General features: G+C 48.9%; 1 protein-coding gene across 2 annotated transcripts in view; it reads left to right on the forward strand.

Annotated features, from left to right (window-relative positions):
* The window catches only part of FOXK2 (forkhead box K2), a 60,932-nt gene that overhangs the window by 10,458 nt on the left and 35,544 nt on the right, over positions 1-14,930 (forward strand). The window contains exon 2 of one of the 2 annotated variants that reach the window (XM_083353909.1): positions 6,381-6,448. The exons of the other annotated variant lie outside the window; for it this stretch is intronic. The gene's annotated coding sequence lies outside the window, so the exon portion shown is untranslated. The remainder of the gene's footprint in view (positions 1-6,380; positions 6,449-14,930) is intronic. 2 annotated transcript variants of the gene reach the window in all.

The raw sequence follows: 14,930 nt of genomic DNA on the forward strand, positions 1-14,930 counted from the left end.
CTTCGCGGGCCGGATCTGGCCCCCGGGCCTTGTGTTTGACATGTCTGCCTTAGGACCACTGTTTTAATGTTCATTTTCAGATTACTTTGACCAATGGTAATGCAACAGTTTCATCTATCTTTATAACCTATCACCAGATGTGGTCTCAAAAGACCTACAGTTGCAAGAAAAAGTATGAACCCTTTGGGATTATGTGGAGTTTTGCATGAATTGCCCATAAAATGCGCTCTAAACGTCATGTAAGTCACAACAATAGAAAAACACTGCTTAAAATAATACTACACAAACATTAGCTGTTGTCATGTTTTAATTGAACATAAGATGGAAACATTCACAGTGCAGGGTGGAAAAAGTATGTGAACCCCTAGCCTAATGACTTCTCCAAGAGCTAATTGGAGCCAGGAGTGAGGCAACCTTGACTCCAACCAGTGTGATGATATTGGATGTGTTGCTGACAGCCGTCCTGCCCTTTAAAAACACACACCTGTTTTGGGTTTACTGGTCTCAAGAAGCACTTTCTGATGTGAACCATGCCTCGCAGAAAAGAGCTCTCAGAAGACCTATGATCAAGAATTGTTGACTTGCATGAAGCTGGAAAGGGTTACAAAAGTATCTCCAAAAGCCTTGATGTTCATGTGTCCACGGTAAGAGAGACTGTCTACAAATGGAGAAAGTTTAGCACTGTTGCTACTCTCCCTAGGCGTGGTCATCCTGTAAAAATGACTGCAAGAGCACAGCGCATAATGCTTAATGAGGTAAAGAAGAATCCTAGAGTGTCAGCTAAAGACCTACAGAAATCTCTGGCACATGCTAACATTTTTGTTGACACATCTACAATAAGGAAAACATTAAACAAGAATGGAGTACATGGGAGGACACCACGGAGGAAGCCATTGCTGTCCAAAAAAATAATATTGCAGCACTTTTGAAGTTTGCAACAGAGCACCTGGATGTTCCACAGCACTACTGGCAAAATATACTGTGGACAGATGAAACCAAAATTGAGTTGTTTGGGAAAAAACACAACACTGTGTGGAGAAAAAAAGGCACAGCACACCAATATCAAAACCTCATCCCCACTGTAAAATATGGCAGAGGGAGCATCATGGTTTGGGGCTGCTTTGCTGCCTCAGGGCCTGGATGGATTGTTGTCATTGATGGGAAAATGAATTCCAGAGTTTATCAGGAGATTTTGCAGGAAAACGTACGACCATCTGTCCGCCAACTGAAGCTCCGCAGAGGATGGGTGATGCAACAGGACAATGACCCAAAGCATACAAGTAATTCAACAAAACAATGGCTTCAACAGAACAGAATACGCCTTCTGGGAGTGGCCCAGTCAGAGTCCTGACCTCAACCCGATTGAAATGCTGTGGCATGACCTTAAGAGAGCGATTCACACCAGAATATTGCTACACTGAAACAGTTTTGTGAAGAGGAGTGGTCCAAAATTACTCCAGATCATTCTGCAGGTCTGTTCTGCAACTACAGGAAACGTTTGGTTGAGGTTATTGCTGCCAAAGGAGGGTCAACCAGTTATTAAGTCCAAAGGTTCACATACTTTTTCCACCCTGCACTGTGAATGTTTCCATCTTATGTTCAATTAGAAAATGACAAGAGCTAATGTTTGTGTAGTATTATTTTAAGCAGACTATGTTTTTCTATTGTTGTGACTTACATGACGTTTTATGGCCAATTTATGCAAAACTCCACGTAATCCCAAAGGGTTCACATACTTTTTCTTGCAACTGTAGAGTCCTGGCTAAGAGGTCTTATGGTAACGTAATAAAATCTTATAAACACCCTCCATGAGCTCATCTGTGTTGATGCTTATAAGCAGACTGGATGAAAATAAACTCATTTGATTTTCTCTCTCTTCGTTTATGGAAGCTAAGTCTCTTATCTACAGTTAATCCATAAATGATAAATTCTTATGATCTGTACTAGCTATAAATTAACAACTACATTTTTATCCAGCCCTCTTTGTTATTCAGTTTTTGTTAACTTTTAATGTTTTAATTAATGTTTGATTAATGGTTTAAACATTTTAATTTTAAAAGTCCAGTGTTAGTCTGGCAAAGGTGTGGTGGTCTGGCATAGAATTGCAAGAGGGAGGGCTGTTTCCCAAAGATCTAAGAGATAAATCAGCCTTGAGTTCTTGGTATGCAGAAAAAGACCCAGAAGGGATCCTCTCTAAACCTTCACAGGGTTCATCTGAGATAGATGAACGTGCTTTGGTCTGGCTAAATTCCTGCCTATGGGCAAACAGCAATAAAGAAACTACAGGTAGTTCTTGACCTACAACCATTTATTTAGTGACCATTCAAAAGTTATAACGGCATTGAAAAAAGTGACTTATGGCTGTTTTTCGCACTTATGACCATTGCAGCATCTCCTTGGTTGGGTGATCAAAATTTGGGCACTTGACAACTGGCATGAATTTATGACAATTGCGCTTCCCCAAGTCATGTGATCACCATTTGTAACATTCGCAGCCGACGTCTGACAAGCAGAGTCAACGGGGAATCCATATTCACTTAACATTGCATGATTCAGTTAGCAACTGCAGTAATTTATTTATTTATTTATTTATTTATTTATTTATTTAATTGGATTTGTATACCGCCCTATTCCCGTAGGACTCAGGGCAGTTTACAGGGCAGTTAAAACCATGAATACAAAAAATTAAAAACAAATAAAACAATTAAAATAAATTCAAGCCGCAAGAGTAAATCTAAAACCCAGTTAAATTAACAACCCCACAGTCTGGACCAAACAGATCGAAGAGCCAAGTTTTCAGGTCCCGGCGAAATGAGCGAAGGTCGGGGGCAGTCCTGAGTTCTGTGGGTAGTTGGTTCCATAGGGCAGGCGCACCCACAGAGAACGCCCTTCCCCTGAGAATAACCCGCCGGCATTCATGAGATAAGCTTCCTGTTCAGTGTCATGAAGCAAATTGCCTTTGTTTTCTAAACTATTTTGATTTTTTCAAATTTATCATCTTTAAAATAAGGTTATTATTTGATTGAAAGGAAATTCAGAGAAAAATCCCCGTTTCCACAAATGTTGAACAAAACTAGACCTAATTCTTGTATGGTCACAATGCTGTATGGATTTATTCGTTAATTTGTTTACTTACTAATATTTTAATACTAGGTGATTGCTTTCCCGGATTATATGTATCAATACAGCTATATATCCTTAAAAAGTCTCCAAAAGTAAGTGAGAGGAGAGAGATCAGTTTCTCAAGACCGGAGAGAAGTGATGAGTAGTAGGTTGGCATTTACATGCTGGCATTCAGATCAGGCTGGCCTGATGTTACTTGCTGGAACACTTGCTTGAATAGTAATTTGTAGCTCTTGTTTCTTTAGCTGTTGGATGGGGCCAGAATTGCTGGAGCAAGCAAATGGAGCCAAGGTATGCTGCTCTTCACTTTTCAAGTTGGTAGGAACTGAATGTTCTATCTGGCAGGGAAACTTTATGGAGCTGCTCTTTCTCTAGTTGGTTATATTCACATGACACTCTTGAATGAGTTATCTTGGCCTGGTTAATTGATTCTCATCATGTGCCAATGTTATACTAGTACAGGTTAATTGGTTAGTTATCACTTGGCCAGTTTCTAGTCTTTTTAGCTAATATGCAGCACATTTCTTACTTTTAAAATTTCTGCCCTTCCGAGGTGGACCTCTGTACTTCTTTTAAAATTCAGAATGGCATGATCACTGTGGATGGATTAGATTATGGAAGGGTGTCCTATTCCCTTCTACCCATTCCTGCTTTATTTTTATTGTCCTGTATAACTGTATGTTTGTTTGTGTGTGTGTGTATGTTTGTGTGTGTCTGGTCTTATGTGACCACAGGGATGATTTTTTAGGGATCCCTCTTAGGTCTTTCGGTCTGCCATGAATGACTGAAGATTCTATTAACTGCATGCTCGTGTAACCCAATCTAGGGCATGAGGTCCTTGCTATTCATGTCTTTGTTATAGTTTCATGAGCCTACTGCCACATGTTATATTTGGGGCTGCTTTAAAAGACCACCTGTAGATTTGACCTAAAATGCAGCCGCTCATGTATTACCCAGCATTCATCAATCAGAGCTCATTAACCTTGTAATGAACACTGAATTAGGTTTTAGGTGCAATTTAAAGTGCAAATATTAACCTATGTAATCTTTGTGGCTTGGCATCTTACTACCTTCAGAACCACTTTCACTGAATTGGCCTAATTTATTTGATCTTGATCTTGTCTTTTGGATTTGTTTGGATTTGGGGGCAGGGTTGTATGCTTTATGCTTTTGATTGAAAGTATTGATAGCATGGTGAGATGATGCTCAGTGTGAAATGTGATTGTATCAAGATTTAGATTTCAACTACAATTTATATCTCTTCCTTGCCTCTCTTTAAAAAGAAATTATGTTGCCTAAATGGTGACGGATAGCCTGATAAATAGGTCTCCAGGGCCCTCCAGAATTGAACCACTGGTCTTGTTGGTTCAACAGTAAGCCCATCTAGCTTGGTTCAGTCCCATTCTTCGCCAGTCTGTTTTCTGGTCTGGCAGAGTTTTTCTTGGTGTGAAGGCATACTTCATCATTTGGACATGACTGTCATTAGCACAGAATTCATAGTCAACCAGCATTTCTTCATTCTAATGACCTGCGTCCTATATGCAGATTGTAAGCCGAATTGTCAACTGCCATATGAAGTCCGGTTTACTGGTCCAAAAGCTGTTACACTGAAAACTTTTTGCACATTGATACAACGGTCTCTAGGGAGTCCAGCATATAAAGACAATAAAGAGTATCACATTATGTTACTGAGCATAAAAATACTTAATAAAAGCAATTCTGTGAAACAATTTTGTGGCTTGCTTAGGCCATGGTAATAGTTGCACAATGATGAGTTGTTTTTTGTTGACATTGGAACTAAGCATATGGTGGCTGGCTCTTGTGTGGAGGGTGTCTAGGAGCAAGGTTTTTGGCTCCTTGGAATAGACCAGTGATGGTGAACCTTTTTGAGACCAAGTGCTGAAATTGCAACCCAAAACCCACTTGTGTATTGTCGGGTGCTGGGTGGGCGTGGTCCATTGGGTGCGTGTGGCTGCGGTGGTAATGGCAGACTGGGTGGGACTAAAAAGTTCAATTAATATAACTTTGTGAGATCTTTTTTTTTCCCCCAAGAGAAGTTGATTGAACCTTTTTTTTTTCCACACGGCAGTGGAGGCCTAAAGCAAAAAGGTTTTATAAAACCCAGCTGAAGGCCTAGGACTGGGGTGATGGTGCGTGTGCTCACAGAGAGGACTCGCCACCACGGGAATAGAACCTATTGTAATGCAGAAGCACCGAATTTTTTTATTTATTTTTATTTTTAATCCCATTTATATCCCGCCCTTCTCCGAAGACTCAGGGGGGCTTACAATCTAAAGCACAATGTGCTTAGCAATAGCCTTCATTCTATGTATATGCCTGCTTATTAGGGCTTTCGCCCCCCCCTCCCCAAGCGGCATTATTACAAAGTCAGCTTATTGCCCCCAACAATCTGGGTCCTCATTTTACCTACCTCGGAAGGATGGAAGGCTGAGTCAACCTTGAGCCTGGTGGGATGCGAACCTGCACTAATTGCCAAGTGAAGCTTTCTTCCCTTGCTCACATCACAGCCAGGCCTGGGCCACTGCCTTGCAGTGGTGTCAGAGATCAGTTACTAATCCCTATGAAGGGCCTCCCCTCTACCCAAAGAGTGGGGGGAGGGGTAGGATGGGGCAGTAAGGTTGTCATTGCCTTCCTTTTGGCAGTATCCACTGATAGTAAGAAAAAGCAGGGGGAGGTAGAAAAGAACAGATCCTGGCTTAGTTATAAATACAAGTAGATTGTAGCTGTCTCTCAGGCTGCCTTACTCAAGTGTGGAACTGCCTTTCTTATCATCCCAAGAACGTTGGCCTCTGTGTCCAAGATGAACCTGGTGACCATTCCCATTTTTTTACATTCATCTATGATTCCTGGAAAAGATTGCAAAGAGGCTGTCTCACTTCTGAGAATTGTTCTTTTCTTGTTTGTGCAGTATCTTGCCTTTTATTCTTCTAGACCACAGATTAGCTCATGTTCATTTTTGTTCCCTTCTTGTGTCCCTGTTAATGTGTCCCTCTTGGTGGCTTTTATCTTGAGTGCTGTTTGATCTGTTATCTGTCCCTGGGTGTTGTAGTTTATTAATCATAGAGATCATGAGAAATTAGTTACTTGTAAGTTAATTTTTCTAGTATTCATCTGTGAATTCACATATATAAATTGTCCACCTGTGTAAAAGCCTATTTGGAATGTTAAATTGCATAGGACTTTTTGCAGAATCCCTGCAATGCAAATTAGTGTGCATTTCTTTTTATTATTCCCAGTTCCAGAGACTACCAGATCAAAAGAAAAGTGAACAATCTTGGAACTGAATGGGAAGTACATACAGGAGGTTATATGAATATTATATACCGTATATACTTGAGTATAAGCCGAATTTTTCAGCCCACTTTTTGGGCTGAAAAATTCCACTTCGGCTTATACTCCAGTCAACAAAAAAACTTACCGAGGACTTGTGCGCGGCCGAGGCTTTGGTGCTTCCGGGATCGCGCGCACCTCTCCCAAGCCACCGCCGTCCGAGACCTGCCGAAGTTTGGGGAGGTTTGGGGAGGTGCGCGCGCACCTCCCCAAACCTCCCCAAACGTCGGCAGGTCTCCGTTCCTCCGCGCCCTGCCTGCCTGCTTCTTTCCGCAGCGGAAAGAAGCAGGCAGGCAGGGCGCGGAGGAAAGGAGACCTGCCGACGTTTGGGGAGGTTTGGGCGCCTCCCCAAACCTCCCCAAACGTCGGCAGGTCTCCGTTCCTCCTGCCGACGTTTGGGGAGGTTTGGGCGCCTCCCCAAACCTCCCCAGGTCTCCGTTCCTCCGCGCAGACCTGCCGACGTTTGGGGAGGTTTGGGCGCCTCCCCAAACCTCCCCAAACGTCGGCAGATCTCCGTTCCTCCTGCCGATGTTTGGGGAGGTTTGGGCACCTCCCCAAACCTCCCCAGGTCTCCGTTCCTCCGCGCAGACCTGCCGACGTTTGGGGAGGTTTGGGCGCCTCCCCAAACCTCCCCAGGTCTCCGTTCCTCCGCGCAGACCTGCCGACGTTTGGGGAGGTTTGAGCGCCTCCCCAAACCTCCCCAGGTCTCCGTTCCTCCTGCCGACGTTTGGGGAGGTTTGGGCGCCTCCCCAAACCTCCCCAGGTCTCCGTTCCTCCGCGCAGACCTGCCGACGTTTGGGGAGGTTTGGGCGCCTCCCCAAACCTCCCCAGGTCTCCGTTCCTCCTGCCGACGTTTGGGGAGGTTTGGGCGCCTCCCCAAACCTCCCCAGGTCTCCGTTACTCCGCGCAGACCTGCCGACGTTTGGGGAGGTTTGGGCGCCTCCCCAAACCTCCCCAGGTCTCCGTTCCTCCTGCCGACGTTTGGGGAGGTTTGGGGGCCTCCCCAAACCTCCCCAGGTCTCCGTTCCTCCGCGCAGACCTGCCGACGTTTGGGGAGGTTTGGGCGCCTCCCCAAACCTCCCCAGGTCTCCGTTCCTCCGCGCAGACCTGCCGACGTTTGGGGAGGTTTGGGGGCCTCCCCAAACCTCCCCAGGTCTCCGTTCCTCCGCGCAGACCTGCCGACGTTTGGGGAGGTTTGGGCGCCTCCCCAAACCTCCCCAGGTCTCCGTTCCTCCTGCCGACGTTTGGGGAGGTTTGGGGGCCTCCCCAAACCTCCCCAGGTCTCCGTTCCTCCGCGCAGACCTGCCGACGTTTGGGGAGGTTTGGGCGCCTCCCCAAACCTCCCCAGGTCTCCGTTCCTCCACGCAGACCTGCCGACGTTTGGGGAGGTTTGGGCGCCTCCCCAAACCTCCCCAGGTCTCCGTTCCTCCTGCCGACGTTTGGGGAGGTTTGGGCGCCTCCCCAAACCTCCCCAGGTCTCCGTTCCTCCGCGCAGACCTGCCGACGTTTGGGGAGGTTTGGGCGCCTCCCCAAACCTCCCCAGGTCTCCGTTCCTCCTGCCGACGTTTGGGGAGGTTTGGGGGCCTCCCCAAACCTCCCCAGGTCTCCGTTCCTCCGCGCAGACCTGCCGACGTTTGGGGAGGTTTGGGCGCCTCCCCAAACCTCCCCAGGTCTCCGTTCCTCCGCGCAGACCTGCCGACGTTTGGGGAGGTTTGGGCGCCTCCCCAAACCTCCCCAGGTCTCCGTTCCTCCGCGCAGACCTGCCGACGTTTGGGGAGGTTTGGGCGCCTCCCCAAACCTCCCCAGGTCTCCGTTCCTCCGCGCAGACCTGCCGACGTTTGGGGAGGTTTGGGCGCCTCCCCAAACCTCCCCAGGTCTCCGTTCCTCCTGCCGACGTTTGGGGAGGTTTGGGCGCCTCCCCAAACCTCCCCAGGTCTCCGTTCCTCCGCGCAGACCTGCCGACGTTTGGGGAGGTTTGGGCGCCTCCCCAAACCTCCCCAGGTCTCCGTTCCTCCTGCCGACGTTTGGGGAGGTTTGGGGGCCTCCCCAAACCTCCCCAGGTCTCCGTTCCTCCGCGCAGACCTGCCGACGTTTGGGGAGGTTTGGGCGCCTCCCCAAACCTCCCCAGGTCTCCGTTCCTCCTGCCGACGTTTGGGGAGGTTTGGGGGCCTCCCCAAACCTCCCCAAACGTCGGCAGGTCTGCGCGGAGGAACGGAGACCTGCCGAGGTTTGGGGAGGCGCCCAAACCTCCCCAAACGTCGGCAGGTCTGCGCGGAGGAACGGAGACCTGGGGAGGTTTGGGGAGGTGCCCAAACCTCCCCAAACGTCGGCAGGAGGAACGGAGACCTGCCGATGTTTGGGGAGGCGCCCAAACCTCCCCAAACGTCGGCAGGTCTGCGCGGAGGAACGGAGACCTGGGGAGGTTTGGGGAGGTGCCCAAACCTCCCCAAACGTCGGCAGGAGGAACGGAGACCTGCCGATGTTTGGGGAGGTTTGGGGAGGCGCCCAAACCTCCCCAAACGTCGGCAGGAGGAACGGAGACCTGGGGAGGTTTGGGGAGGCGCCCAAACCTCCCCAAACGTCGGCAGGTCTGCGCGGAAGAACGGAGATCTGGGGAGGTTTGGGGAGGCGCCCAAACCTCCCCAAACGTCGGCAGGTCTGCGCGGAGGAATGGAGACCTGGGGAGGTTTGGGGAGGCCCCCAAACCTCCCCAAACGTCGGCAGGAGGAACGGAGACCTGGGGAGGTTTGGGGAGGCGCCCAAACCTCCCCAAACGTCGGCAGGTCTGCGCGGAGGAACGGAGACCTAGGGAGGTTTGGGGAGGCGCCCAAACCACCCCAAACGTCGGCAGGAGGAACGGAGACCTGGGGAGGTTTGGGGAGGCGCCCAAACCTCCCCAAACGTCGGCAGGAGGAACGGAGACCTGGGGAGGTTTGGGGAGGCGCCCAAACCTCCCCAAACGTCGGCAGGTCTGCACGGAGGAACGGAGACCTGGGGAGGTTTGGGGAGGGGCCCAAACCTCCCCAAACGTCGGCAGGAGGAACGGAGACCTGGGGAGGTTTGGGGAGGCGCCCAAACCTCCCCAAACGTCGGCAGGTCTGCGCGGAGGAACGGAGACCTGCCGAGGTTTGGGGAGGCGCCCAAACCTCCCCAAACGTCGGCAGGTCTGCGCGGAGGAACGGAGACCTGGGGAGGTTTGGGGAGGCCCCCAAACCTCCCCAAATGTCGGCAGGAGGAACGGAGACCTGGGGAGGTTTGGGGAGGCGCCCAAACCTCCCCAAACGTCGGCAGGTCTGCACGGAGGAACGGAGACCTAGGGAGGTTTGGGGAGGCGCCCAAACCTCCCCAAACGTCGGCAGGAGGAACGGAGACCTGGGGAGGTTTGGGGAGGCGCCCAAACCTCCCCAAACGTCGGCAGGAGGAACGGAGACCTGGGGAGGTTTGGGGAGGCGCCCAAACCTCCCCAAACATCGGCAGGTCTGCGCGGAGGAACGGAGACCTGGGGAGGTTTGGGGAGGGGCCCAAACCTCCCCAAACGTCGGCAGGAGGAACGGAGACCTGGGGAGGTTTGGGGAGGCGCCCAAACCTCCCCAAACGTCGGCAGGTCTGCGCGGAGGAACGGAGACCTGCCGAGGTTTGGGGAGGCGCCCAAACCTCCCCAAACGTCGGCAGGTCTGCGCGGAGGAACGGAGACCTGGGGAGGTTTGGGGAGGCCCCCAAACCTCCCCAAACGTCGGCAGGAGGAACGGAGACCTGGGGAGGTTTGGGGAGGCGCCCAAACCTCCCCAAACGTCGGCAGGTCTGCGCGGAGGAACGGAGACCTAGGGAGGTTTGGGGAGGCGCCCAAACCTCCCCAAACGTCGGCAGGAGGAACGGAGACCTGGGGAGGTTTGGGGAGGCGCCCAAACCTCCCCAAACATCGGCAGGTCTGCGCGGAGGAACGGAGACCTGGGGAGGTTTGGGGAGGGGCCCAAACCTCCCCAAACGTCGGCAGGAGGAACGGAGACCTGGGGAGGTTTGGGGAGGCGCCCAAACCTCCCCAAACGTCGGCAGGTCTGCGCGGAAGAACGGAGATCTGGGGAGGTTTGGGGAGGTGCCCAAACCTCCCCAAACGTCGGCAGGAGGAACGGAGACCTGGGGAGGTTTGGGGAGGCGCCCAAACCTCCCCAAACGTCGGCAGGTCTGCGCGGAGGAACGGAGACCTGCCGACGTTTGGGGAGGTTTGGGGAGGCGCCCAAACCTCCCCAAACGTCGGCAGGAGGAACGGAGACCTGCCGACGTTTGGGGAGGTTTGGGGAGGCGCCCAAACCTCCCCAAACGTCGGCAGGTCTGCGCGGAGGAACGGAGACCTGCCGACGTTTGGGGAGGTTTGGGGAGGTGCGCGCGCACCTCCCCAAACCTCCCCAAACTTCGGCAGGTCTCCGGACGGCGGCGGCTTGGGAGAGGTGCGTGCGATCCTGGAAGCACCAAAGCCTCAGCCGCGCGCAAGTCCTCGGTAAGCTCCGGGCGGTCACTTGCTTCGCGTCTCCTGAGGGAAGGGGGGGCGACTGGAACGGGCGTGTTTCCTCGCCTGCTGGGCGCCGCGATTTGCCCGGGGAACGCGCGGGCCCCGAATGGCAGCGTGGAGTGAGGAAGCGGACAGCCAGGGCTTCCCCGAGAGCCGCGGCCACACAGGGTATTCCTGTGTATTCAGGCTTGCAAAATGGCGGATTGAGCCTCTGCTGGCGGCAGAGGCTTGCAGAGCGCGGATCCAGCCTCTGCCAGCGGCGGAGGCTTGCAGAACGGCGGATCGGCTTATACTCGAGTCAACAACTTTTCCCAGTTTTTGGGGGTGAAATTGGGGGTCTCGGCTTATACTCGAGTCGGCTTATACTCAAGTATATATGGTATTATGTTAACCAAGCTGGCAAAATAGATTTTTTGAAACTAGTGATGATCTGCTGTGCTTGTTGAACATTAACCAGAGGGAGAAAAAGCATAGCTAGCATAGCATAAGTTAAAGGTAAAGGTTCCCCTGCACATGCATGCTAGTCGTTTCCGACTCTAGGGGCCGGTGCTCATCTCCGTTTCAAAGCCCAAGAGCCAGCGCTTGTCCGAGGACATCTCCGTGGTCATGTGGCCGGCATGACTAGACGCCAAAGGCGCACGGAACGCTGTTACCTTCCCACCGTAGTGGTCCCTATTTTTCTACTTGCATTTTGACGTGCTTTCGAACTGCTACATTGGCAGAAGCTGGGACGAGTAACAGGCGTTCACTCTGCTATGCGGAACTCGGGATTCGACCCGCCAAACTGCCGATCTTCTGACCGACAAGCTCAGCGTCCTAACCCACTGAGCCACCACGTCCCTCAGCATAACATAGCATAGCATAGCATATTTGAAAAGGTATGTTTCCACATTGATTGTAGTAAATGTAGCTGAAATGATATACTGTACAGATCAAAAAACAGATGTCCTAAAAAAGTGCTTCCCATTCCTGGGTAAATTATCCAAAATTAGATAAAAGTGTTTTTTCTTTGGGTAATGACACGCAAACCCATTACCAAATCACAACAAGGACATTTAAATTGACTTAAAAGTGTTTAATTACATTTGGTAAAAAAGATTTTCTGATAAGTCATTTTGCGTAATGAAGCAAAAAGTTTGGGAAGGTTAACTACTGCTCTAAATAGTTAACCTCCTTCATGGTTACTGTAAGGAGTGATCTACATACTGCTTCATGGTTCATTAAATTTAGGTGGTACACTGATTTTATTGAACAATATCATTATTGAGCTTGTCTAGAACAATGTTTACATATTTCTTAGGTTTATGTTATTGCATAACAATTTCTAGGTTAGTTATGTAGCAACAAAAAGTGTGGCAATTTAACAGCTAACAACAAAAAATGTCTATACAGCTGATAAAGTGGATGGAATTCCATTAAGCTTCATGCAGTAGTATATTTGTTGTCTTTTAAGATGTCACAACACAATGTTTTATTTGTAAGTAGTTCTGCAGCTGTTTGCATCATTTAGATGGCTATAAAATAAATAGCAATAGCACTTAGACTTACATACCACCCCATGGTGCTTTACTGTGGCTGCAGCCTGTTGGGAACAGGGTTGTGCAAGCAGCTGGCAGGTGAACACATATGTAAAGCTGCATTTGTGTAAGTGTGAAACTATCCCCTCCTTTTTGTTGCTGCCAGTCCGCAGAGCTGGGAAGGCTGGGGATTGCTGCTTTAGTTTTACAGCACTCTCTGAACAGTTTGCAACATCAACATATTGCCCCCAACAATCTGGATCCTCATTTTACCAAACTCAAAAGGATGGAAGATTGAATCAATCTTGATCCAGTCAAGATTGAACTCCTGGCAGCGGGCAGAGTCAGCCTGCAATACTGCATCCTAACCACTGCGCCAGCAGGGCTCAAAATCAAATCAGTGGAGTGGGGATTTTAAAAATAATTTATAGTAAATATTGTTGTCTAAATGGTAACAGGCAACATAGAAGTTCCAGTGAATGAAAAAAATAGGAAAAGATGGTAATTGCAATTTCAGCGGGAACTAAGTGTAGGTAAACTTAGTCTGGATCCAATCCAAAATGTCTGTATATCTGTCTGAATGGGTACAATACAATTAGTATACAGTGCATTCGGAAAGTATTCAGACCTGCTTCATTTTTGTCAATTTTGTTATGCTGCAGCTTGATTCTACAGTTGTTGAAATTCATTTTTTTCTCATTAATCTACAACGTGATAACAGAATTTTAGAAATGTCTGTAAATTTATTTTAAAAAACACTGAAATGTCATAAGTATTCAAACCCTTCACTTGGTACTTTGTTGAAGCACCTTTGGCAGCAATTACAGCCTTGAGTCTTTTGGGGTGTGATGCGACAAGCTTTGCACACCTGGATTGGGAGATTTTCTGCCATTCTTCCTTGCAAATCCTCTCAAGCTCAGTCAGGTTGGATGGTGACCATCGATGGACAGCCTTTTTCAGGTTCCTCCAGAGATGTTTGATAGGGTTCAAGTCAGGGCTCTGGCTGGGCCACTCTAGGACATCCACAGAATTGTCCCTAAGCCACTCCTGTGTTTTCTTGGCTGTGTGTTTAGGATCGTTGTCAAGTTGGAAAGTGAACCTTCGGCCCAGTGTGAGGTCCTGAGCTCTGTTGAACAGGTTTTCATTGAGGATATCCCTGTACTTTGCTCCATTTAGCTTTCCCTCAACCCTCACCAGTCTTCCAGTGCCTGCTGCTGAAAAACATCCCCACAGCATGATGCTGCCACCACTAAGCTTCACTGTTAGGATCATATTGGACATGTGGTGAGCAGTGCCTGCTTTCCTCCAGACACAATATTTAGAATTTATTTATTTATTTATTTATTTATTTATTTATTTATTTATTTATTTATTTATTTATTTATTTGACTTATATGCCGCCCTATCTCCTGAAGGACTCAGGGCGGCTAACAACAATAAAAACAACAATACAAAAGTTAAAAGAAATTAAATAAACAGCCCCAATAAATAGGTAAAGTAAAGGTAAAGGTTCCCCCACACATGCGTGCTAGTCGTTTCCGACTCTAGGGGCCGGTGCTCATCTCCGTTTCAAAGCCGAAGAGCCAGCGCTTCTCCGAGGACGTCTCTGTGGTCATGTGGCCAGCATGACTAGACGCCAAAGGCGCACGGAACGCTGTTACCTTCCCACCATAGTGGTCCCTATTTTTCTACTTGCATTTTTATGTGCTTTCGAACTGCTAGATTTAAATAAGTTAAACTAAACAATTAAAAATTTAAAAAAAACATTTTAAGAAACCCTGTCGTCAGAATTGAGGCCAAACAGTTTAATTATGGTTTCATCTATACCAGAGAAATTTGTTTCTCACACTGAGAGTCCTTCAGGTGCTTTTTTGCAAACTCCAAGCGGGCTTACATGTGTTGCACTGAGGAGAGGCTTCCATCTAGCCATTTTGCCATAAATCCCAGATCAGTGGACGGCTGCAGTGATGGTGTCCTTCTGGAACTCTGTCCCATCTCCAGATCTCTGGAGCTAAGTCAGAGTGACCATCTGGTTCTTGGTCACCTCTCTTACTAAGGCCCTTCTCCCCCGATTGCTCAGTTTGACCAAGCAACTAGTTCTTGGAAGAGTTGTGGTTATGCCAAACTTCTTTCATTTGAGAATTATGGAGGCCACTGTGTTTTTCAGCGCAGCAGAAATTCTATTGTAGCCTTCCCCAGAAGGACTAGGAGGGACATGATAGCAGTATTCCAGTATTTGAGAGGTTGCCACAAAGAGGAGGAGGTCAATTTATTTTCCAAAACCCCAGAGGTCAGGCAGGACAAGAAACAAGGAGAGAAGCAACCTGGAATTAAGGAGAAATTCCTAACAGCAGTATTCCAATTGTCCTCCTAACAGTGAGGATAATTAAGCAGTGGAACAGAAATTGTGGGTGCTTCATCACTGCAGGTTT

This window comes from Vipera ursinii (genome assembly GCF_947247035.1).
Source record: "Vipera ursinii genome assembly, chromosome: 2".
NCBI classification, from domain to species: Eukaryota; Metazoa; Chordata; class Lepidosauria; order Squamata; family Viperidae; genus Vipera; species Vipera ursinii.